We start from the raw sequence: 23,616 nt of genomic DNA, 5'->3' as shown, positions 1-23,616 counted from the left end.
TCAGTCAAAGTGAAAATGCACAAGGCATTTGAAAGGCAAGACCCACACAGTCACAACTCTTGTGCTGACCCACCTCCTCACCTGAAGATGGATATTAACCTTCCCATTCCAGCGTGATAATAAACCTTTGATAAACACCACAAGCACCACCCTGGTTGAGCAGAAAGATGGCTAATGTTGGGAGAGAGAGGAGAAATATCTTAGGAAGTTATTTTACTCTGTCTGTTAGCAAAAGGTCTAGATAATCTAACAGATGAGCACTCTTTGGGCCACTGACATGCATTTAATTACAGCTCTCATAATTGGAGTTACTGCTTTAATAAAAGGGCAAATACTTGATCTGGTTTGCTCGAAAAAATAAGAGTCCCATTAAAATTTAATCTCTAATAGCAGTGATCTCTAATCTCTTTATTTTGATACGGCCATTTTTTTCAGACTGATTTTATGCAGTGCTGATATGTTTTAGTAAGGGAATGGCTCTTTCCATGGTTTATGTAGATGTGATGGGTGTAGAAAAGGTATCACTTCTGGTACCTTCTAAATCTGGATATAGGCAGCTGTACATTGCTGTCTGGCTCAGCCTCTTTTGCATTCAAGATGCTTATTCTGGTAGTGTTTGGACTGTTTTTGCACAGTGTGCATTGCTTGGCTAGAGGCTTTGTTAAATTCATAACAAACTAGCACATTCAAGTCACTTCCACAAAATTTTTCTGTGTCAGAGAGAGACACTGCTTTCACATCCGACCAACTCAAGAAATTTCCAATTGCATTCTACAGTTTCTGTCTCTCTGCTGGAGTTTCTTTTGCCAAAGACATCAACATTACATTAAAAGAAGCAGCAAGGAAAATACCTTGTCTTGGAGAAGCATTCTGGGTGAGCTAAATGCGTATAGGAAGGAGGGGGATGTAGAGTTGGTCAAGAAGTTTGTCAAAAAGAGGATTCTTCAAAAGCTTTCATAGCCAAGGGACCATATGCCCATGCATATTTTTTCACTGAAAGTATATATACCAGATTTTCCAGTCCTAAAGTAAAAACTGATTAAGACAGTAACAATGTAAAAGTGAAAAAGAACTGTAAATTGTGGAAAAATAACTGAAAGTATTAAAGATTATTGTAATATTACTTTTTGTTGATCCAGCCACCTGCCTTTCTCTCTTCAGAATACATCATTCACACAATCTGTTTAGGAATAATGTCAAAGATCTGAAGTCTGTCTTTCCTCTGGTCAAATAGCCACTCTGTGTGTCTATATCCACCTGTTTCTTTAGCAAAGAGATTAGCCCCGGTTCTGAAGTAAAGCACCATAAGGCTAAAGATCATTCAGCTTCAGTGATCCACCTGGGGACTTTCCACCTGCCTCTGCCACGGGCAAGGGATAATTCCTGGTTACACATTGACCTGAACTACCCCACCAGCCACAATCATTACTGATCACTGCAATAGAGACAGTTTATAACTACAGGGAAGACAGAAAAACTGTCCTCAAAGTGCAAGTATATCTCATTGAATCCAATTACACATTTAATAGAATGCCTGTTCACAAAGTGAAGCTCTTGAGAGACTTTTATGGCAAACAGGAATCTAGAAAAAGACAAAACCCCTGAAAGAATAAATGAGCAGAAGGTAAAAAAAAAAAAATAGTTGAAACAATGTTAGTAAAAAACTGTGAATTTTTTACCTCTTTGAAAATTCAGTTTAACATACTTTTGTTCAAATTAAAAATTTCTATGTGCTAGACCAGAAAATGTAAGACATTTAAATAATTTTTGATTTATCTGTCAGATTTTAATAGGACACTGGAGACTTTCATGACAAATTGTGATGCAAACTCAACATTTTTAGGCAAATAAGTGTATAAAGGATTCTCTGTGTAATGCATACAAATACAAGAAAAGTCTCTTTTCTCATATCTATCAGTATAGTGTTATGCACTGAAAACCCAAGAACAGCCTAATCCATGCCTAAGCTAATCTGAATGTGTTCTGGCCTACCCAATTTCAAAAATTCTGCTTTACAAGCACCTGTGCGGAGTCCAGTAGCAATTAACAGAGCAGCTTGCAAGAGCATACTTGACATAGACCTCCTCACATTAAACAGCCTTCCACATCTGGTCACTGCACTTACACTGATCTGTTGTCAGTGCAATATTTGGTGTCATAGATTTCCTCTGCCAATCTGGGCAAACTGCTGAGGTTTTTCTGTATGTTCATTACCCATTTGTGTAATGGGAGCAAGAATTTGTTTTGCTTAGTGCATGTGTCCTGGCACCATATAAGTTAAAGGATGAAGCGTTCATGTAACTCCAGCAGAAAACATTATGCCAGAAAAACAAAGAAAAAGCCACTCTGAAATTAATCACAGATCTATAAATGACTAGCTTAATGTTCAGGCAAGGGCTGGAAGCCATGAGCCATGCACCACATTTTCTAATTGGTGTTTTTCTGAGATTTGGGAAATGAATTTCATGGTTGACAGGAGCTTACCCAGTGTGGGCTCCTCAGCCATGGTTCCTTGTGATCCTTAGTAAAAGTGATAGTCATGACACAATCGTGAGGGCAGTCACACACCATCGAGCCACATCAATACTTAGATACCAGAAAAGGAACTTTAGGAATATTTTTCAGCAGCAAATACCCTACTCACATGCAGAGCTTTCCCAGGAACATTTTCTTTATTATTTGGCTGGTGACTTTAACAATCAGTTTGGAGAATCATAAAAAGAGATGACAAATACTGTCCCAGTAGAAATATCTACAGTGAAGGTATATAAAGCAGATAATTTGGTCCCAACCAGGCTGGCCATTTCCAGTGTGCCAGGTTTTACAGTGCCAGTCTCTTCACCCTGCAGTTCTCTATGACTGATCCTTTTCTCACTTCCACGCACGTCTCCTGGTTTTCTACACCTCTGCTGTTGCTGCTTAAGTTACCTGTCCTGCAAACACTCATGCATTTACCCTTCCTCATGCCTCCCTCCCCAGCTGTCCCTTGCTGCAGTGACCTTTTCTTCATTAATCACTAGAAAATCAGTCCATGAAGGACATGTGTGCAGCTATAGGGTTTTTCCATAGAATATAAAGACTAATTTGACAGGCACACATTTTTACCAATTGTCTTAGTAAATCACTGCCATCCCACTTCCCTCCTTTGTCACTTAGCTTTGGCATTTTACTTTGTCAGCTCCACTTGCAGCCATGTCTGTTTAGGCTATGAGCTCTTCAGAAATAAGAGACTTGTTTTCCTGGGCAGCCAGACATGTACTAAGAGTAAAGCTCTCTAAAATAATGAAGATTTTTCTCAAGTCTCCCATGATACATTGGTGAATTCAAAGTAGTTCCAAATAGACAGGCTGACATTGGGTCTCAGCAAGAAGGTCAAGGAGTGAAAAGGCCTTAAGTAGTACCTATTTTGATGCATTTGAGAACAGTCAGCATGAAATTGGTTCCATTTTCTTCTAAAGGATTAAAAAAAAAATCACCTAACAGCAGCCAAACTCAGCTCCCACAAAAGTCAAAAGCTTTACCATTGATATTAAACTGCACAAATGTCAAGTCCTTTCCGAAGTTTTCTCCCGCACCTGGTTCATACTCAATCCATATATATGTATCTTAATGACTGCACTTCAAACAGCATTATTAATAAAAAGAAAATAAATCCATAGAAGAAATGAGTATTTTTCACCTAGTTTTTATATTTATTAGCCATGCAGTCCAGTAAGAATTGCAGTATTTCCCAGTGCAAAAGAAAATAAATAAAGAATGTAAGCATAAATGAAACATTAAAACATAAATTTAAAAAGCAAAAATATATATTTTAACTTCTGAAATCAGAATACCAACTCTACATGTACAGGCATTGGCATAGCAGTAGTGATGTATTAGCTAATTAAAGTCACCTTGCTCTTTGCTGTGCAGCCCCTCTCTCTGGTGTTTCAAGGACCGTGGAGGTGTGTACCAGCAGGTGGTCACATGTCCAAACCCACTCCGTGCATGCAAACAAATGGATGTGGACTCAGTGCTTGCACATGTTGTGGAGCCAGAAGGAAAACAAGGTCTTAGCCCCAAACATTCTCTGTGTTTGATGAAATCACTGCTGTATTTGCAGAGCAGGCAGGTATTGCATTAAAAATGTGCAGAAAGTACCCCAGGGAAGGGGAGGAAACAGCAGCATGGACTGCTGACTCCGGGTGCTACCTCCCTGCTCCTTTATTTCCAATGTCACTTTTGCACTCAGGTTGCTCTAACTTTTGAAGTGAAGCATCATATGAGGTGCAAAGTGCTTCAGATTCATTACTCGGTTTTGGGCAACAAGTAAATAAGTGGGCCCTCCCAAAAGAAGCTGTTATGCCTCCCAATACAGGGCTGAAACTTTTACCAGGCGAATACACTGCTTACACAGTACTACTGCATATGAAATATGGAGACTCAAGGGAAAAGGGTGAGAGACCTTTGTCTGGCAGAGTTTAAAACAAGGGTGGGAGGAGAAAATTAATTCCAGGTGGTACTGGCTTCCCGTAGTCAAATGGATCTTGCTAAATTGAAAAGGTCTGCCTTTCCAGGAGCATCATACATTGCAGGCCATTTTAAAAGACCCCTCAAGCCAGGTACCCAAATGTTTTTGAAAATGTGAAGTCTCAGCAGAAGGCTCAAAAGAAGACAGGCGGGGTGCAGGTAGCTTAGCAATTGACAGGTAGGTAGAAAACCCAGGGCACAGGAAGACATTTTTCTTACCATAAAACCCACTGAAAACCAATAATACAACATTTTCTCAAAGTCAGCTCTGCAGGACATGGGTTTTTTTTTTGCTTTCCAGCAAGTGTCGATGCAGCATTTAAAAAGGTAGTTGATGATTATTTTCCCTTTCCTTAGCATAAGCTTTCAGGCAGCTGTGATCTAACACTGTTTTATGCCTCCTGTGAAGAAGCAGACATCAGCCTCTGACAGTACCTGCTGGGAGAACATGACATACTCTCTAGTAATCTTTTCTAACAGGGATAAAAAGACCTTTTGTGTAAAAGGCTTTCTCAGACTTATGCCTCAGTTTACCCAGTAGGACAAATCTGATATTCAGAAGAAATCTAAAGCCAGTTCAAACTAAGAAAGGACACCAGCTTAGATCCTTACTCACTCAGCAAGAGTCACAGCAGGAAGGCTGCAGAAGCTTTTGGTGAAGGCTTGGTGAGATATTTCAACTGTAACCTGTTAAATTCCTTAGTGCAAGTAAGTGTGAGAGTGCAAATCCACAGGTTCCAGCACTCTTGTCAGTTTGCAACATAAACTTTCCAACTATTTTTAAGACATGAATGAAGATATTCTGTCAAGAATTAACTGCAGTTTCAAGGACTGGGTTTGATAGGAAAGAATTCACCATAAAACACCTGCCCCAGCCTCACCCAGACACAGATGAAAATTACACTGACCTTTCTGCTGCTTCACCAGCTCATTTTTATTGCATGGAGGCATCTGTCAAGAACTGGGATTTTATGAAAAGCAGAAATATTCAAGCAAGGCATACGATCAAGTTGCGATACACAATCATCAAAATTTTCCAAGACTTTTGTTTTTCTGGGGAAGCAAGTGCAGAGGCAGGAGGAGGTTGCCCACTATTCCCCGAATGACTGAATGGCACAGTAATGCTCTGCTCTCTTACAGAGCTGGCAGGATTTGCTAAGCAGCAGGATTTGCTAATGCAGGTCCAGGTGCTGCTAGCCCTGCAGGTAAGCTGCTCGCTGCCCCTTCCAATCACTCCCCATCCCTTGCTTCCACTCTTTCCCTTACCCCCTACTAGCTGCCCTTCATGCTCTGCTCCTCCTTCCTCTGCTAGTCAATATGGCCAGTTATTTCTCTCATCCATTTATCCCCTTGCTTTTTTCTTTCAGAAATAGCCATTAAAACTAACTATTGTATTTCAGGTCCGCTCAATGCTTAATTTAAAATATCTTTCTCTTCCTCTAAATTAGGTGTCCAAAATCCTTCTCAGTCTCTGGACTCCCTTGTCCTCAGCATAGCAAACAGTCTCCAGGCTTACAGAAAGCATTGCTTTTAAATAAGTTTTTTTACATGCTTTCTAACTAGCCAAAAGTGAGCCATCCTGCCTTGACCCACAGCTCTAGTGGGTCAGTAGGCCCCAGGACACAGTAATATGTTCATCATTAGATCTCATCTTTTCACTCCTTTCATCCTGGCCTTCCTAATATTTAATTTCAACTCAAACAGGTCAGACTTTCTTTTTTAGAATATCATTATTTTTCACTGCAACAGAGTATTTTTAACTTTCAAAAGCATCTTTCAGCAGTCAGAAGAACTGCAGACCATAACATTGTGTGAAAATGAGACTGGCTATGTGGTACAGCAATTCACAGCCTACAGCCACATGTGGCTGTGCATGGGAAGAAAAATTGGAGCAAAGGGACAATGGCCTTGAACATGCAATTGGCAGAAGTTTAAGGGGCATAGAGTTAAAAGACAGTTCAGTTTTTGCTTTTCTTTATCTCTTTATTATAATCTCCCTTAATTGCTTCACTTCCTGAAAGTCTTAAAACAGAGTGGTATCCCAGGGAAACATGGCAGTGAAGGGAGACAAAGGCTTTGCTAGCCAAAACCAGAATGTTTTCTTTCAGATCACCAAAAGCAATTCCTGTTTTGCTGGGGAAGAAGTAGCCAAGGAAAGTTTCATAGCTGTCCTTACCAGTGAAGCAGAAATCAAAAGCAAATTTAAAAGAAATAAAAAGAGACTTAATTTTAGGAATTGTTAACTTCTAATTTATGTAGAGGTGATAAGGCATTTTATAGGAGGCTGAGAATTATTATGTATATGTAGTCACTATTGATTAAAAACTACCAACCTGTTATCTTTTTTTCCTGTTTCTCCCAAATTAGGAACCTACAAACACTTCAGCTTCCTCTGAATCTTTGGGACCATTCAGGTGTGGCATTCAAAACTCCTCACACTAGGCTCTGATGGAGAGATATCTGTTGCGGTCTTCAGAAGCACCCCAGGTCGCTAATGCTGCCTGGAGGAGAAAACCCCATGCATGTTCACTGGAAGAAATTACTTTTGCACCTCCTATCTGGACTAGTTTATAATGTGTTTTTGTATTAAGTTCCCTTGTACCAGTTTAGATCCTGCTGTGTTCGTGTGCAGTCTCGAGACACCATGAGATCGAGTCTGCTCCTCCTCCCGGATAGCCCCTCAGACCAAAGCAAATGTATGGACCACCTTGGCCAAAAACTTTGGACAGGATAACAGCTGTGATGAATTTGAAAGTCTCTGCTGCCTCAACTTGTCATCGAAATCAGAGAACATCCATGCCATGATCAAAAAGATGAACACAAGAGAGAAACAGATGACTGGCCGAGTGGACTGTTCGAGGGCTGGGGACTCTCGGGCTGGTTGGGATCTGTTCTGAAAACTGTATTGTTGGTACTGTTTATTCTAGTTATTGTAGTTGTTAGCATTGCTTTTGGGCTAATTAAGCACATGTTTTATAAGTTAATATCAAGCTCATCTTCCCCACCTGAAGTCTACCATTTGGAAGCCCCTAGGGCTACAATGGAAACCTGGAAGCCTCAGCAGAAAATACTGATCCTCCAGAAGAGGAGGAACCCATTTACCAAGTGTGGTTTGGCAAGCATTCTGCCCCCCAAACCCAGTCCTGTTCATTTTAAACAAAACAAGTGGGAGATGTTGTGGTGTGATGTCATGGCTTACCTTAGTTCCCTTGGTTTCTCCCTTAAATTTCCTTCCCCAGGTGGTCTGTCAATCACATCTCCTTTTCCCCACCCTTGACCCCTGCTGGGCACTGTCTATCAACCCAGAAATTCGAATGAGAACATCGAGCAATTGGCAGGTTCAAAGGATGCTCTCCACTCCCTGAGGGGCCATTGGCTCACCCAGGTGTCCCTCTCACCTGAGACCCCCTCCCCCTGTGCCTGGTTGGTGCTCCCTGTGTTCCCTCCCCTGCCCCTCTCCCCAGGTAAAAGGGCAAGCACACCACGAGGTGGGAGTTCTGTTGGAGAGTTCTGGTGGGAGAGTTCAGTGGATTGTTGTAAACTTCAGAGGCCGTGCCACCAAAATAAAAACTCTGCATTAAAAACTCTCCATCAGGACCCACCCCTTTCTTCATCTCACCTTAAGGGTTTCTCCAGCTCAGGGAAGGCCTGAGGAGTGACCGCCTCAGCAGCAACCTCCAGCCTGCAAGCTCTGGAGCTTGGGATGTGCCTGGAGTTGTCTCCACATGCCCAGCTGCAACTATAGGTAACTGAATAGCATCTCTGGGGAGGAAGGACCACAGGTACCGCTATTTGGTCAGCAGCCGAGGCCAGAGAGACCAAGGCAGCCCCATCAGTAATATTGGTCAAACACCAACAGATATCACACACATTGTACATACAGGCTTCCAGATTTTTGCAGTATCTGAACTGAGTACAGATTAATTTTATCCATTGATAACACTTTATATTACTGCTGGTTCTAATGCTCCCAAGTGCTAAGGGAATGTAAATATGGCATCTTAAATTATTGTCTTATATGTGGAGACTGAGCTTTGCAGTCTGGTTCTGGGGTACATTTTCATAGTCAGTAATGGACTTTGATTTCAGAATTAGAAGATGGAAGTTTAATAATCTGCTAGCCCAAAATAGAAAATAATTTAAACATTAACAATGTATTTTTAAAAAAAACTCTAACCCTTCCATTTTTTTTTTCAAAACCACATTTTTCCACATTTATATACAGTTAGCCACAAAAGGCTTGGGCCAAAGCCTGTGCTCTTCTTTCTTTTCACTCTCCTGATGCTGATGGGCCAAACCATGAGATCTTCAGTGGCTCCTCTCCACAAGAGCTCTGCTGTTTTAAGGTGTTCCTACCTCTTGCTGCTTTTTACCATTCCATCACCAAAACTGAACTGAGAAAACCCTGGAGCATTCCTCAGCCACCCAGGTGCCAAGTCCATCTCCTCCTCTGCCACCAGGCCTTTGACACTGACATGCCAAGCTCTGTTCACAGACCCTGGTGGTGGCACATGGGCCTCTGGCAGAGGCTGGTGCCACACACCTGCAGACACCCATCTTTCCCACTGCTGCAGATGCTTTGGCTGTACACAGCTCCCCTTGGCTCTAGGCAAAGATCCAAACACTCCCATTTTGCCAGCTGGCTGTCAGAGACCCCTGAACATTATCTTCAGGGTTTTAGTTAGTTGTTTGCCGTAAGTGTGCAGTCCATTCCCAGTGTAATCACCCAGCGACAAATATCCTGCCTAGGGAGTTCCTTTCCTGCTGAATTCATGCTAAAGATGCCAAAAAACACAAGGTGTTCTCTTAAATTTGGGGAGTCCTGTTCTTGACCTAAGAATGACTGAATTTTAGTGAGACTATATCAAAAGGAGGTGAAGCAATCTCAGACCATGAGTAAAAAATAATAAAAAAAGATAAATACATGCCTTTTTCACATTTCCCTAATCTATTTGCAACCCGTAACACATTTACTTTTTTAATGCTTACTGTGTAGTTGAAGGGTAAAGGATATGGTTCTTTTTGATGTTTTTATTCATATGCCATTTGTGCTAAAACACTAAGCAGTTGGGGTTTTGTTGTTTTTCAGAGAGATCAGTCTCCCAATTGTTTTTAGTGACAAAATTTCCATTTGTTTGATCATTTGTGTTTTAATATTAAAAAACTGTATTAATTTGACATGAATTTACTTGTTTTACACCTTTCAGTTCTAAACTCAGTGGATTTGTCTTCTTGTTTCAGCCACACTCAGACTTTCTATTTCACTGTGAGATCGTATCTCACAGCTGAAGGAGTAATTTTAAACTGACATTTGCCTTTTGTAATCCTGTGTGGAATTGCCTAGATAGCTAAACTTTGTTCATCCTGTAACTGAAACAGGAAGATGCAGATGTCAGCAAACGGGTGGCTCAGTCTCAGATGGCTCCATACAGCATTACATCAGGAGCAGGAGAAGTTTTCCCTGAATGACACGTTGGCTTGGGTGCACTCCAAAGCAACAGAAGGACCAGCATTGTGGCTTACGCTGTCATATAGCAATACCCTGGCTCTGCTAACATGAGTTTAATAATGACATGAAGAAACCTGTTCCCTGGGCTGTTGGGGTCCACTCCAGCTAGCTATAGACCCTTGCCCACACGATACTTTATAGACGAAGGTAAAAGATTAGAGAAGCACTCTCCTCCACGTGGGAAGCGTTGTCCTTTTTTCCAAGACGCACATCAGGTGGAAAAACCCATGGGAGAAAAGAGAAAGTGTTCCCTGGCAGCAGGGAGCTTTTATACCCCCTGGGATGGGGACAGAGGGAGAGGTCCACAGCCAATGGGACACCAGTGAGGAGTGGCGAGGGGAGGGATAACCCAGGGGAGAGACCACCAGGGGGTACCGGGACAGGTGAGGGAAAGACCGTGTGATGGGGAAATGGGGTAACAAACCACATGATATAACATAAGCTGTACAGTGCAATACAAAACTATTCTGTGCAAATTCCCAATCACCCAGTGCAAGAGAACAACTAAACTGGTGCACCACAACAATGACACATTATTTGCCTAGAGCACAACTTTTCATTGACACTTACTAAATTTCAAACAATCACTCGTCTGTATACCTAAGGTTTGATATTTAAAATTGATGAGAAATTCAACTGCCAGCTGACAAAGTCATGCTGATATGAATTGTCTCTGAGCCTTACCAACATTAAGGCACTCTGAGAATTCACTTTCTAAGCATCTCAGATTTTGTGCCTGGAAAAAGTGGAATCTGGTGCCTCTATCACAGAGTGCCTTAGTTACATGTGTCTGAAAGAGGAGTGGCTGCACACATGACATGGGACTGCTGCTTCAGGAAAAGGCATGAAGGGACCACACGGGCATTTGCCTGGAAAGTCATACTGCAGAGAGAGTACCTGTTTTCTTAATCTTAATAAAAGTCAACCAAATGGAGCAAACAGTGGAGAAGTTATTTGCACTCTGGGTCCCTACGCTAGGTCTGCAGAAAGAAAGGACTTTGAGATATGATCTATTAAAGGACTGACAGCTTTTAAGGTGAGGTGGAAAGTTCAGCCTCCACAGGTGACAATTGTCCTTTATCACCAGAGAGCTCAGAAGGAAAATTTATTACTCTCAGCCAAAATTTTAAGCTGGAGTCATGCCACAAGAAAGACTGCTTTAATAGTTACTGTCTTGATACTTGGGTGAGAGACTAATAATATGACGTGGTGTACAGGAGCCCTCTCCAATTTATCCACTTGTCTTCTCACATATTTTCTTGCCATCTGAAATCTTGTAACATTCTTAATCAAAGCTCACAGGAGACACTGATATGCAGGTAAACTTTACATATGGCAAGGCAAGGTTATCACATCTGATAAATCTGGGCACTCTTTAACATTTCAGAATTTCTTGGAATAGAGAAGCTGAACTCAGGGTAATTCTCATTTCCAAGCAAATTCTTATAGCTACAACATGCATTCACACTCCTATATTTTTGTATATGTCTATTTACATACACTGTACATACTTGTATAAATTTATGCATATATATTTACACGCACCATATATACATATATGCACATTTTAATTCAGTACGTTCTAGGAAGACTACAGCTGGTTCCCAGTTAATTTTTTTCAAATAACTCAAAAGCCAGTCTTGGGAAGGAAAAGAATAAAATTAATGCTACCCATTTTCAATCCAAATGAATAAAATACCTCCATCTTACACTGCAAAACTGAATAATTCATTTTCAAAACAAAAACCTTTTCAAGTGTGTTTTGAAATATTAGTGGGAAAGACATCATATTTCATTCTGTCCTAGCTTTTGCTGTCTTGGTCAATATGACAAAAGTCACCAGCAAAAGAACAGGAATAAACTGCTGTCTCCCGGAGGATAAATCCTCTCACATCATTGCTGTGAGCCATCTGCCACGCATTTTTAAACATCTTGCCCCTAACATCAGTATTAAGTGGCTGCAGGGAGCACTCAGCATCCCAGGCAGTTACCAACCAATTGGACAGATTTGTGGAAAACACCACTCTAAGAGCACCTTGCTGGGGTGAATCCAGTAGGAATGCCTATGCATTTGGAAAAAAAGGGTCATCAAGTGGTGAGGCTTTAACAATGGCGTCGACTATGGCCTTCAATTACGTTTAGCATGTGAATATGTCACATTTACTACCTGAGGGTTTTAAAATAATTTTAGCTTTAAGGGAAGTATTTAGCTGATGGATAAAATAAGGCATACAAAAGGTGAAAAAATCCCTCTAGCTGGCCTGCCTGGCTCTGGTAGATGTGCAGAAAGGGAATAAGACACATGGGACTATTTTCTTCACGCCTATGTATTGCATGATTCAGTATATAACCTACTTCAGCCTCCACCCCCTCTGTTCCTTGGAAAGACCCACATGATGCCCCCAAATGATGGTGTCTTAATGGCATTACCACTGTAACAAAATTGGGCTGGTACTAAAGGATCACTGTTACTTACACCTCTTCCAGTTGGTAAACAAAACTCTCTCAAACTGAAACAAAAGCCTTTTCTGGGAAAAAGAAGGCTTTTCAGATCAAAATTTTGACAATACTATGTCAACAAGAAAAATAGTAGAAAGTTTAAGAATATGTAGTAATAATCTTTTGAGTCTTTGTATCTTTTCTGCTTGTCCCATCACATTTTATCATGGACAGTCACTGTACTCCAGCCATGCTCATTTAAACTCTTGTGGTTTTTTTTGTTTTGTTTTGTTTTGTTTTGTTTTTTGGTTTTTGGTTATTTTTTTTTTGTTTGGCTTCCTGCTGTATTTGATGCAGAGAAGCCAATTTGGGTTTTTTCTGTACAACACTATTCCAGCTTGTGTCCTCTGTAACTTTCCTGCTGTCTCTTTTCCTCTCACATTTATTATGCTACTTTCCCTTCCACGCCTTACTTTTGGGCTTGTTCTGGTTTGAATTACAAAGAAATGATAAATTCTATTGAGTGTTGTTACAAAAATGTTTCTTCTTGTATTCTGAGGTATTGATCCCATTGTAGCTGAAGGCTCTTTTCAGATCTAAATGGTGCATTTCTTCCACTTTGACCTGCTGTCTCACATGTGTCCTTTAGTAACATGATTTTAGAGCAGAAAAGACATCAAGATCCACTGTGGGATGTAGAAAAGACCATAACCTTACAAAGTGAGTCTTTCTATTGCTTTTGACTATATGTGATTTTGGGGATACTTCTTCTTTCACAGGAACACTGAGCGATACACAGGGTCTCACATTATGTAAAGAAGCATTTCTCAGTAACAAATATGAATTTGACCCCTCTTCCTCAAAGTAAAAGAGAAAATTCCAGCTGACATTGGCCACAATAGCAGCAGAATTATGTTTTGACACTTACGCGTAGAGAGGTATGTATAGAGAAAGGAAATACACAATCATATTGAGAAGCACATAAAGCATGTTATAAAGCTCTGGCATAGTAATAACTGAGGTGCTGAGTTCATTTGTGCCCTGTCAAAGAAAAATACCATTTCATAAATACATGTAAAGGTTCACGCAGGGGGACGTTTGATCCTGGGAAGCTATCTCAGACACAATGGGTTCATCTCCCTCTTTTCCACATTTGCCCCTGTTTCCTGGAAAAAAAAAAGAGGGTTTTACTTAGAAGGATAGCCTGCCCATGCTATAATCTATGTCACTGGTAAATCATTTGCCTTGTGAGTATAAGGGAGTTTACACTCTCCTCTGGCTCTAGAACCTGTTTTCTAGGGCAGCTGCCACTGCTTCAGGAAGCAGTTAATACAACTTCTTCTATTTAAAATTTACTTGTTTACTCTTTAAAAATCTTTATGCTCAAAAAAAGTTGAATAATGTAGTTTCAGTGTAGCTCCAGTTCAATTTTCTTTAAATCAAAATCTCTATATTCCATACAATATCAAAACCCCCCACAATTTAAATACTGAATAAGCATAATTCTTAAAATGGTCTGAAAGCCCAGCAGAGTTATTAGTTATTAGAGTTATTAGTTATTAAAAATCAGTTATTAAACTGACCACATAGCAGCTGGATTCTGGATGGCCTGGGGAAATAATGCCTTTTCAGCACCACAGCAATCAATTATCCAAGCTTTCTGCAAACACTAGCCTTGCCCCAAGATGACAATGGCCTGGTTGACTCTTCCCTGTTCCATCCTAAAGCACTGGTATAGCCATGCTGAAAAACCTACCTTCTTGGGCTAGAAATAAGAGAACTGGTCAATGTACAACAAGCTTAGCAGTTCCCTCCCCTTTGACAATGAAGAAGGCCTATTAGTCAGGAGCTGAAAGACAAAAAACCATGAAAAAATGTGCTGCTTTCAGTTAAGTTCACATTACCTGATTGCCTGGAAATGGGAATCTGTGGGTAAAAAGCACTCTGAAGTTTCTTTTTTGCAGCCATTTATTGTTGCTGCTGGGAGACGACAGAGGGAAAGCTGTTTTCAGCCAGCAGAACTTTGACTCAAGTAAGGTACAAATCATGACGCCAATATTGGCCTATATTCAATAACTGGTGTGAAATTTGTAGTTCAGATTACTGTATCTTGCCATGTACAAATTCACTGGGGTGGGGAGTGAGGGAAAGAAGCAAAAGAAAGGGAGAGAAAATGAATAAACTAAACACTTATTTTATCACTGGCTTAGCAAACAGCAAAATCTCCATATTCCCATTACCTGTGGCTACCTTTCAAAGCAAAATTCACCAGAGCATTTCCTGTGTTCAAAGGTAACCACTGCCTGAGTTACACAGTTAAGTTACAGCAAGCCAGACTCTGTTATCTCTTCTTAAGATGGGTGAAATAAGTGCTTTGGAGTGAAAAACATGAAGATTTAACATAAATATATTTCTAGGTCCTGGACAAGATGAGATTAATCGTGTATGTGTGTGAGAGAGAACACCTTTCTCCACCTCTAGTTACTTCTTGATCTTGATATTTATCCAAATACTGTAAATACTTACACCCTTTGTTTAGGATGCAGAGACTGTAATTCAAAACCTCATTAAGAAGCCAGTAGACATATCCATTGCAAGGAACAAGTAATGACATCAACAAAATCTGATAACTTGTCAAAGAAAAAGTGTACAATGCAACAATAGTGGCCTTTTTTGCTTCTCTGTGACAGAGCTTTCATTCATGAGAAACTAATTAGAAATGTACCACTCCTCCAGAACTTGTATCTGGCTTATTACAGCTTCACTATTAAACCCTGTCTATGCCAAAACAGAAGTGCAAAGGTGCCAAGATGTGGTGATTTTGCTCAGAAGTGTCAGAGAGTTTTTACAGCTGTTCTAATCAAAACTTATTACTGAAAAGATGCTCTAGAAGTCATAATTCAAGTGTGCCTCTCCAACAGGGGAGCAAAGGTTAAGAAAAATAACTGGAGAATTAAACATTCTCAGAAAACAGAGGAAAGAGGCAGAAGAATGACATCCATTCAAAGCATGGCCAGACATCTATACATTGATGATAAACAAATTCTGTCTTCTTTGCCTCACCCAGACTCAAAAACTCACATGAGATAAATACTAGAATCCAAAGCAGACTCCATTGTGTGTTTTTAATGTTTTCTTTATGATGATTATAGACTTGGAACTTAGTAAATTTGAACCTGCTAACTGCAACTCCCATAATTTCATCACAAATTGCTTAACAATGCTGTTTTGAGGAGATTTAACTGCAAGCTGTCCTTGAGATGTGACAACATTCTCCTTGCAGACTCAAAACACTTATTAAACAGAAGACTACTTAATTTCTTTTTGGTAGGGTTAATTTTCAGCTGTTTTAACTCCGTGAACCACCTTTCCAAGGGCCAGCCCATCACTGGCGCCAGCAGAAGGGAAGGAATGCGAGTGTCTGGAAGAGCAGGGAATGTTTGTTTCTTCAGAACTCGGTGGCCCTCAGTGCAAGGGCACAATCACACCCCTCTCAGGCTCACCCGACTCAATGCAGGTGTCACCCATCCTCACACAATAGCTCTGGACCCAGAGGAGCCAATGTCATCTTTAATGCTGTTTTGTGGAGCCAAATCTCTGCTGCCTCTCTGTAAGTCCGGGAACTGAATATATTTGGAATGGAAACCAAGACTCAAAATTAAAATAAAAATTACTAATGGGAACTACTTGTGACTTGAAGGTTAGTGCATTGCTGGTATGGTTTTGCATCTAGGCATCTAAATACAAAGGGACCTTAGAAATACAGCTTTGGCAAGAATGAGCTCATGATTTCAGATTGTTCCTTGCTGTCAAAATATACACTTGCCTCACATTTGCAATGAAAGAGATAATATAATTGTTGTCCTTATCTAGTCTGAAGCTTTTTTTTTTTTACAGGGCTTAGCCAAGCTGCATCACTTTCTCATTTATATTAGAACCCCCAAAAGTGTCTCCTGGACAGACACTGGAAAGTTATTAGTTAAAGTGTTTATTGTTTTAATCCTGAATGACCAAACCCAACTTTAAGCTCTGTACTGAGTATTCCTCTGAACGATTCAAGGGAAATTAATGTTATTTATCCTGAGACTGAGAAGTAACAGAAGAATTAGCATGCATGTCACTGTGTTCAAATCCCTGCAAAAGTTGACAATTATATTTGCAAGTATAATTCCAGACTGTCCAGGGAGATGACAGACAAGCAGGTGCAGACTTGCCTGAAAAGGAGGCTGCTTTAAGGCTGCACATGTAACACAAACAGAAGGAATCTCTCCACTTCCTTGGAAAGATTTTAAGGACACATTTTAATGAATTGCTTGACACAAACCTGAGTAGATTAAATAAGAGAGGTAACAGAAGGCAAGCAAAGCATTAGCCTGTACATTCTTTCCAAGCCTTCTGTTAGCCAAGGCAGGAATAGCCTTGTTGTGTCCTCTGGAAAACTGGGGATTTGAACATTCACATTCTAAAGCAATGAAAGAAGGGCACTTAATATAATTATTCAGAGAAAACACTTATGGTACTGGAATCCACTAGCAAGGAACAGCTTTTGTAGCTGGCTAAATGCAGGAGGGAAGCTTGACAGAGGCTATTTTGGCAGAAAAAACTAGATGTTATGTTCAGTGTATTCTGAACAAGTACTTGGCGCACAAAGTGAACTCAGTTGAATGTATTCAAGAAGCAACAAGCTGTGAAATGTGTGTTTAGCTTAATAGATTGGCAACAGTGGCTTCAGTCAAAGAAAGGACCACCTAGCTTCTCTTGTTTGGAGGTCTTACCTACTACAGTTCATCACAGACAGATTATATACTGTTCACATAGTTGTTTTGTGTTTTTTTTTTCCTGCAATCTGTCCATTAATATCAGCAGGGTTGATTTTCCAATGAAACATTTATATTAGTCAGATATTAAATAACTTGGTAAACCTCATTACAAATTGTCACTGCAGAACATGCTACGTTTCTGCTTAGTCATCTGTCTAGCATTGGTTTTTACCCTGACAGAGTCAAGGCCATGGCCATGGAGCTTAAAAAGTGTCCCTGCTACACCCTAGCACTGCTGTGGATCTGGGAGCCTGGTGCAAAGAAGGCTTTACACCCCAAGGCTTTGCACCCCAAGTGCTTGCAGTGAACTTTGCCTCTAAGGGAGACAGTCAGAGACCCTGCTCACTTTCCCCACAATCTGCTCTGTCTGGCTAACAGCAGCCAGTGGAACAAAGCTTAGGTGAGTGCAAACAGTAGTTCCAGGCTATGGCTGACAGGAATGCTGAATGAAGCCAGATGTGCCTGCCTCAGAGCCTGCACGATGCACAGTCTGTATGGCAGGACAGCCCTGGGTCTGCTGCTTGGGCTGTCTCAGCGTGGAAGCACACAGAGTGAAGGCAATTCAAGTCAGGGACATGAACAGGTGTGGGGATGTATTTTCCTCAGGACTAATTCTTAATATTTTTATTATCCATTAATAAAATAACACATTGATTTAATAGTGGTTTCACTCCTCCTTACATAAAAGGAGTTGCAGGTTTGTATTTTGTTGTTGTTGGATTTTCCCTGCCCCAAAAAAATTTCTATTGAGAATATTCATAGCAAAAATTTGATAAAATTAGACTAATAATGAATAAAACAAGTGTTTCTTATTAAACAGCATGCTTTAAAAAAACCCCCATAGTTCTGCTGGAACTTTTTTTCTTCTGTAAAATAGGCAAGGATTTTTCTACAAAATTTTATCTTAATTTCTCTAATGTTATGATTAGATGCATTTCTAGAGTTATCTACTGATTCCAATTTATTAACCAGGCTGCAAGAACTAGTTACATCTGCACTTTAGAGATAGATATTCTTCTTCAGGATAATATATAACATTTGTCTACTGACAAGTAAGAATTTTATACTTAAAATTTTGAAATAATTGAAATACAAATTTTGGGTGTACTGTAATAAGCTTGTAAACAGATTGATTATTTTAAATAACATTTCATTTCCTTTATTTCCAAAGGGTTTGATTTTCTCCTACCAATTGAGGAAGAAAGATTATTTTATGAAATGTAAAATATGACACAAAGCTGCACAAGCTTGAACTGTTCATTTGATTGCATTTTAAATTCCTCTTCACACAGTGTTTTCTACAACTTGTTTTTACTTTCATGATCTTAGTTCTGTCTTCTCTACTCCCCCACAAAGCTTTAAAATACTGGCATAAAATCTGATGTTTAAAACAAAAACCCCCTGAAATGTCATTGAGATCCTTCACATTTGCACATTTGCTTCACATTACCTTCTTTGTGTGGGCACTTAACTTCTTCAAGTCCAAAGATATATCTCTGGGCCACTTGATTTAAATATATGCCACAATTTCTCACTTCACTACATGACCCTGACATCTGACTCTAAGAAAAACACCTACTATTAAAAAAGATGTGATGCTATTGTGATCTAACAATGATCGATGAAACCCAGGTCTGAATACTAATGTATTTCAAGTGACAGGCACTTCTGTTTAATGCTGAGATAGTGACCCTGCAGTGCTTAGCAATATGAATCTGACATCTGGATTGGTTTGCCATTCTTTAATGCACTCCCAAATTTAACACTCAAATCTCTTTTGGCTTCCTCTGATAAATATCTGGCTTTTTAGTGTTTATAATACTGTTATAAACTTACTGACCTGCTCTACGACAACATGCTTAGCACAGTTTATTCCATCCTTGAACACTAGAAGTTATTTATTAATTCATTTTTTATTTGTGAAGCTGATTACTACAAGTGTATGTATATGACAGCCAACAAGACAAACCAAACCAGGCACCATTACAAATCAGTGCTGTTTGAGGATTTCTAACCAGTGTAAAAGAGAGCTGGCATTCAGGCAACAGGCAGCATACTGTCATTTAAATACAATATATTAAGCACAGGATTAGAGCAAACCCCACAAAATATTCAGCACAGTGCATCTTCCCAGGAATTCACTAGACCCCAATATTATTGTCATGACATCTTATGAAATTGAGTTATTTAGCACTCACAGCAAATTGAGGACAGAAACTGTAGAAGTAGTCCACTTACAAAAGCCCCATTCACCCCACTGAGCAGAAGTTCAGCTCCTTTATTTGAAACAAAATACAGTACTCAACCAAAAAGCAAACCCAGACTCAACTACCTCAAACTGCTGAAGCATTACTGAAAATTGTCATGTTAAAGTCCTCCACGACCTGAGCCTAGGGCCAAACTCACCCGCGGTGCAATTCCTTTGACTTCAATGGAGTTGTGCTGGCAACCACCTCAGCTGTACTTGGCTGAGTGCCATTATTTATGCAAGGCTGTGCTGTGTGTCTTCTCTTGATAAATGCCAGCACAGTAGAGCTTCGAAAAATAAAGAAAAAAACATTATTCAATAATCACAACAAGATAAAAAACACAGACACACAACTGCAGCAAGACAGATAAACAAGAATTTACAGCTGCACTATGTGTGAGCACTTAGCAAAAGCTTTTTCTTGTATTTCAAATAAAAATTTATTGTCATAACCAGCATGAACTTCTTTCTAGTAAATGGACTACAATTTGACTCTTTCATCTCTGCTTTGAGCCACAATTAAAAATAGAAGTGGGATGAGACAAATTCTGACTGAGTTTTATGGAGAGACCATGGTCTGCAGTTTAACAGACCTGAGGAGTGTAGGACTTGCAAATACACTTTCAACATCTTTAAATTAGGAAATATTTAGCACTGCTACATGAAGCAAAGCAAAATCTTCAAGACTCACAGGAACAAGATCATTAGTTTATATTCAGGTAACATGCCTGTTTTGTTATTAGAAGCTGTAACTTTACTAGGGGCTTTAAATATAAACATGAAGGCCCTAACCTACTGTTTTGCTGAATTGGCATAGGTGATCTGAACACACTTGTAAGGCAGTAGAAGGCACTAAATAGCACCTACGAAGCAGGTTGTGTGTGGCACCTGCTTCTCAGGAGCTGACTGATATGTCAGGAAATCAGTGTCAGCATGCAGCCTGGCTGAAGAGCAGTGAATGAAAATTCCCCCAGGAGCTCCCTAAAGACAACATTTTTCATTTCTTATATGCTGGCATTTTTTTTTAACAAATCAGTCTGGTATGTGTATCTATGTATACATATATTGTGTGTGTATAAGATCAGCTTACTTTTCTCCTCACATTTATTTGAACAACAATAATTTTTAAAAATTAGGTGTCATCTGGAATCAATGAATGCATACTCACATGGCTTTCTTTTGTCTGCTTAAAGGCAACGGTTAACTGTGGCAGTGGGGGTTTGAAGAGAATTTTGTTTAGTCTCCATCTAAAGTTGTTTACCACCTGTGTTCCCGCTTTTTCCCCGTGGCAGGTATGATAATTCCACATTTTTCCCTGTCTATCCTCAAGAGCAAACAGAGTCCTTCCTTTTCCTTTACCCCAATTCTTTGACGTGGGTCCGCGTTTATCGGCCATTCCTGGTGGCCGCACCACGATCCTGCCTGACAGTGGTTAGGACAAGGCATGGGCACTCCTGGAGTGTGTGCCCATCCTCTGCTAACCTTTGTACACTCACACATGCAATGAAACTGCTGTGCCCTCCTGACATTGCAGCAAATGAAAATGTGCAAGGGTCAATTAAAAAAAAACAACCCAGGAGAGTGTATAGGCAGTTGTATATTCAGTGTTGCTAATACTACGTGGATCAGTAGTCTGTGAAAAAAAAGAGTTGGCCTGGTAAGTTGGGATAAACACAGCTCCTAAGAAAATTTATGAGGCCTATTTCAAAAGAGAATAAGAAAGGTTTAAAGCAAACGTTTACTGAAATCTGATGACACTAAATGGCTTTGTTACCTTCGTCAGCCTATGTAATGGGTAAGCTGCTGCCTCAGCTTATCCATTGGAAATATGAGAAAATGTCTTCTTATCTGAATGATAACTGAATTTTTCTGGGAAGGTAGAACAGCTTATGACAGAAGGTAGTTTTGGAGTTTGTTCAGTCTACTCTTTCTGCTCAGAGCAGGGCCCACTTTGAAGATCTTAGATCCAACTTCAGAATTAAATCAGTTTGCTCTCAATGTTACCCAATCATGCTTCAAGTATCTCCAGTGGTGATACTTGAACCTGCCCTAATTCTTTATGAACATTTATTTTCTCCAATTACAAATGGGAATTTTTTGCCTTGCAGCTTGCATCCATTCTCTTATCCTGACACTGTGGAAAACCATCTGTCTCTGTCTCCCCTACACACTCCCTTCAGGCAGCAGTCAGGGCTCCTTACCCTCAGCCTCCCCTTCTCCAAGCTGATCAATCCCAGCTCTCACAGCCTTTCTTTGTCCATTCTGTGCTCCTTCCCTGACCAGCCTGTGTCCCACTGCTGGGCTCTATCCAGTAGCTCAGCCTCTCAATCTTCTGAGGTGCCCCAAACTGGGCACAGTGCTCCAGGTGCAGCCTCTCCAGTGCCAAAGAATGGGGAAGGATTACTGCCCTCAGCAGTACTCCAGTGGAGAGCAGTCTTCAGCTGGGCTTTTTGGTCCTGGTTACAACTTGGTGGTCCTGCCAAGAGATATTTTGAACTGTTCAAACTCTAAAAATTGTTAGGTATTCTTGTATAAAATTGCATTTATGCAAGAAAGAATGACAACTTTTGCTTTTTAGTCCTATGCAAAAGATTTGCTTAGCTAAATTATCAAAATTTGAACTTTATCTGACAGAGAGATCCTGTAGAGAGGTGTCAGAGACCTTTCAGAAAGAAAACATTTATTATCATTATGTACTTACACTGCTGCCAGATGGAAGATTTAGTCAGGGAATAAAAAACCTAATTTCATCATCTGATGTGGCAACTGAGTTGCTTCTTCCTATTTAAAAAGAATAAATGAGAAGACAGTATATTTAATTAAAGAGAAAATCAGCATTTGTGATTGCCTTCAGTTAAAGCACAAGTCCCTCTCTCCCTTTCTTAGTTTCTGCATTGCTATCCTTCACTAGATTATCCACCCTAAACATGGTTATTTATCATTCCCTTAACACAATCATGCTCTCAGCACAACACAATTACCTCACTTTTTTGATGCTTTCTCATTTTTTTCCACTAGTTTCCTTCCAACAAGTCTAGCTCCATCAATGTGCAGCTATTGTAAAAACAGATTTGTGTATTTTACCTGCTTTTTAATAAGCTCCTGGAGTGCAGTCTTGCTGAGAATATTTTAAACAGTTTTGCCATTCCCATTATATCAAACACATGTATGTTATTCTTCTTTATCTTCTGCAGACAAGAACACAAATCTGCATTTCTGCAAGTTTTCTTTCCAGTGGCAATCAAGGCGTTCATACTTGGACTGTGTCAGACACAGCACTCTAAGAAGTGAGCTGCTCAATGCTATCCCATCTACAGTGGTGTAATACTCTATAATCCAACACACTTTTCTACTGTACCAATTTCTGGGCAGACAAGCAAACAAGCTTTTTATATTCACAGAGATTACAAGAATAGTAGTTAAATACACTTTTGAGGATCCAAATATAATTTTTACTTTTGGTGGCTGTATTAATGGTATCTTAAAAGCATAGATTAAGATGAGATTTTCAGGTATATTAAATCTGACCTCCTGCTATTATAAACAAGGTATACCATCTTGCTCATAAACATATGCTATTTCATTTTACATAGATTTTCTTTTTAAATCCCCCATTAGCATGGAAAGGTATACCTGAAGCTTGCATCATGTTCTTCTCTCCAGCCCAACTCTACTTGGAGCCACTGAAAAATTGACTGTTTCTTGTACATCATACCTTCACTTAGGCTCTGGTTTTGTTCTCGCTCCTTTCATTCCCTTTCCTCAAGTGATATAGATGACTTTCAACGTCCTTTTAAAGAGAGACACTCCTCCCAAATCACCTCTGCACTCCTTTTGTTTTACAGTTCACCTCCCACAATTGCAGAGGATCAGGACTTCAGACTGTGTCCCACAAGTAGTTGTTCTCCGTGGTCAGGCAGAAAGGTATTTGAAGCAGAGGTAATCTTTGAAGTAATTAACAACTCTTTCAGTCTTTTGGAAGCGTTTTGCCTGAAATGTGAGGCCTTTCTGTGGGCACAGCTTGACTGTAACTGTCTCCTGTGTGTGATGTAACTGCAGACAGAATATAAAGCCCAGCTCTGGTCTGTGCT

At 40.0% G+C, this 23,616-nt stretch overlaps 2 long non-coding RNA genes across 2 annotated transcripts in view; both read right to left on the bottom strand.

The window, feature by feature from the left end:
- LOC135294815 (uncharacterized) overlaps positions 1-19,808 on the bottom strand; it is a 66,676-nt gene extending 46,868 nt beyond the window's left edge. Inside the window, exon 1 of the long non-coding RNA XR_010356838.1 lies at positions 19,684-19,808. This is a non-coding gene — a long non-coding RNA (uncharacterized LOC135294815). The remainder of the gene's footprint in view (positions 1-19,683) is intronic.
- A 1,936-nt stretch (positions 19,809-21,744) lies between these two features.
- LOC135294813 (uncharacterized) overlaps positions 21,745-23,616 on the bottom strand; it is a 146,652-nt gene continuing 144,780 nt past the window's right edge. The window contains exons 5-6 of the long non-coding RNA XR_010356827.1: positions 22,227-22,306; positions 21,745-22,001 (exon numbers count right to left, since the gene is read on the bottom strand). This is a non-coding gene — a long non-coding RNA (uncharacterized LOC135294813). The remainder of the gene's footprint in view (positions 22,002-22,226; positions 22,307-23,616) is intronic.

The sequence above is a fragment of the Passer domesticus genome, chromosome 2 (genome assembly GCF_036417665.1).
Source record: "Passer domesticus isolate bPasDom1 chromosome 2, bPasDom1.hap1, whole genome shotgun sequence".
Lineage (NCBI taxonomy): Eukaryota > Metazoa > Chordata > Aves > Passeriformes > Passeridae > Passer > Passer domesticus.
Note: the sequence above shows the minus strand (reverse complement) of the source record. Positions and strands in the feature narration are given on the sequence as shown.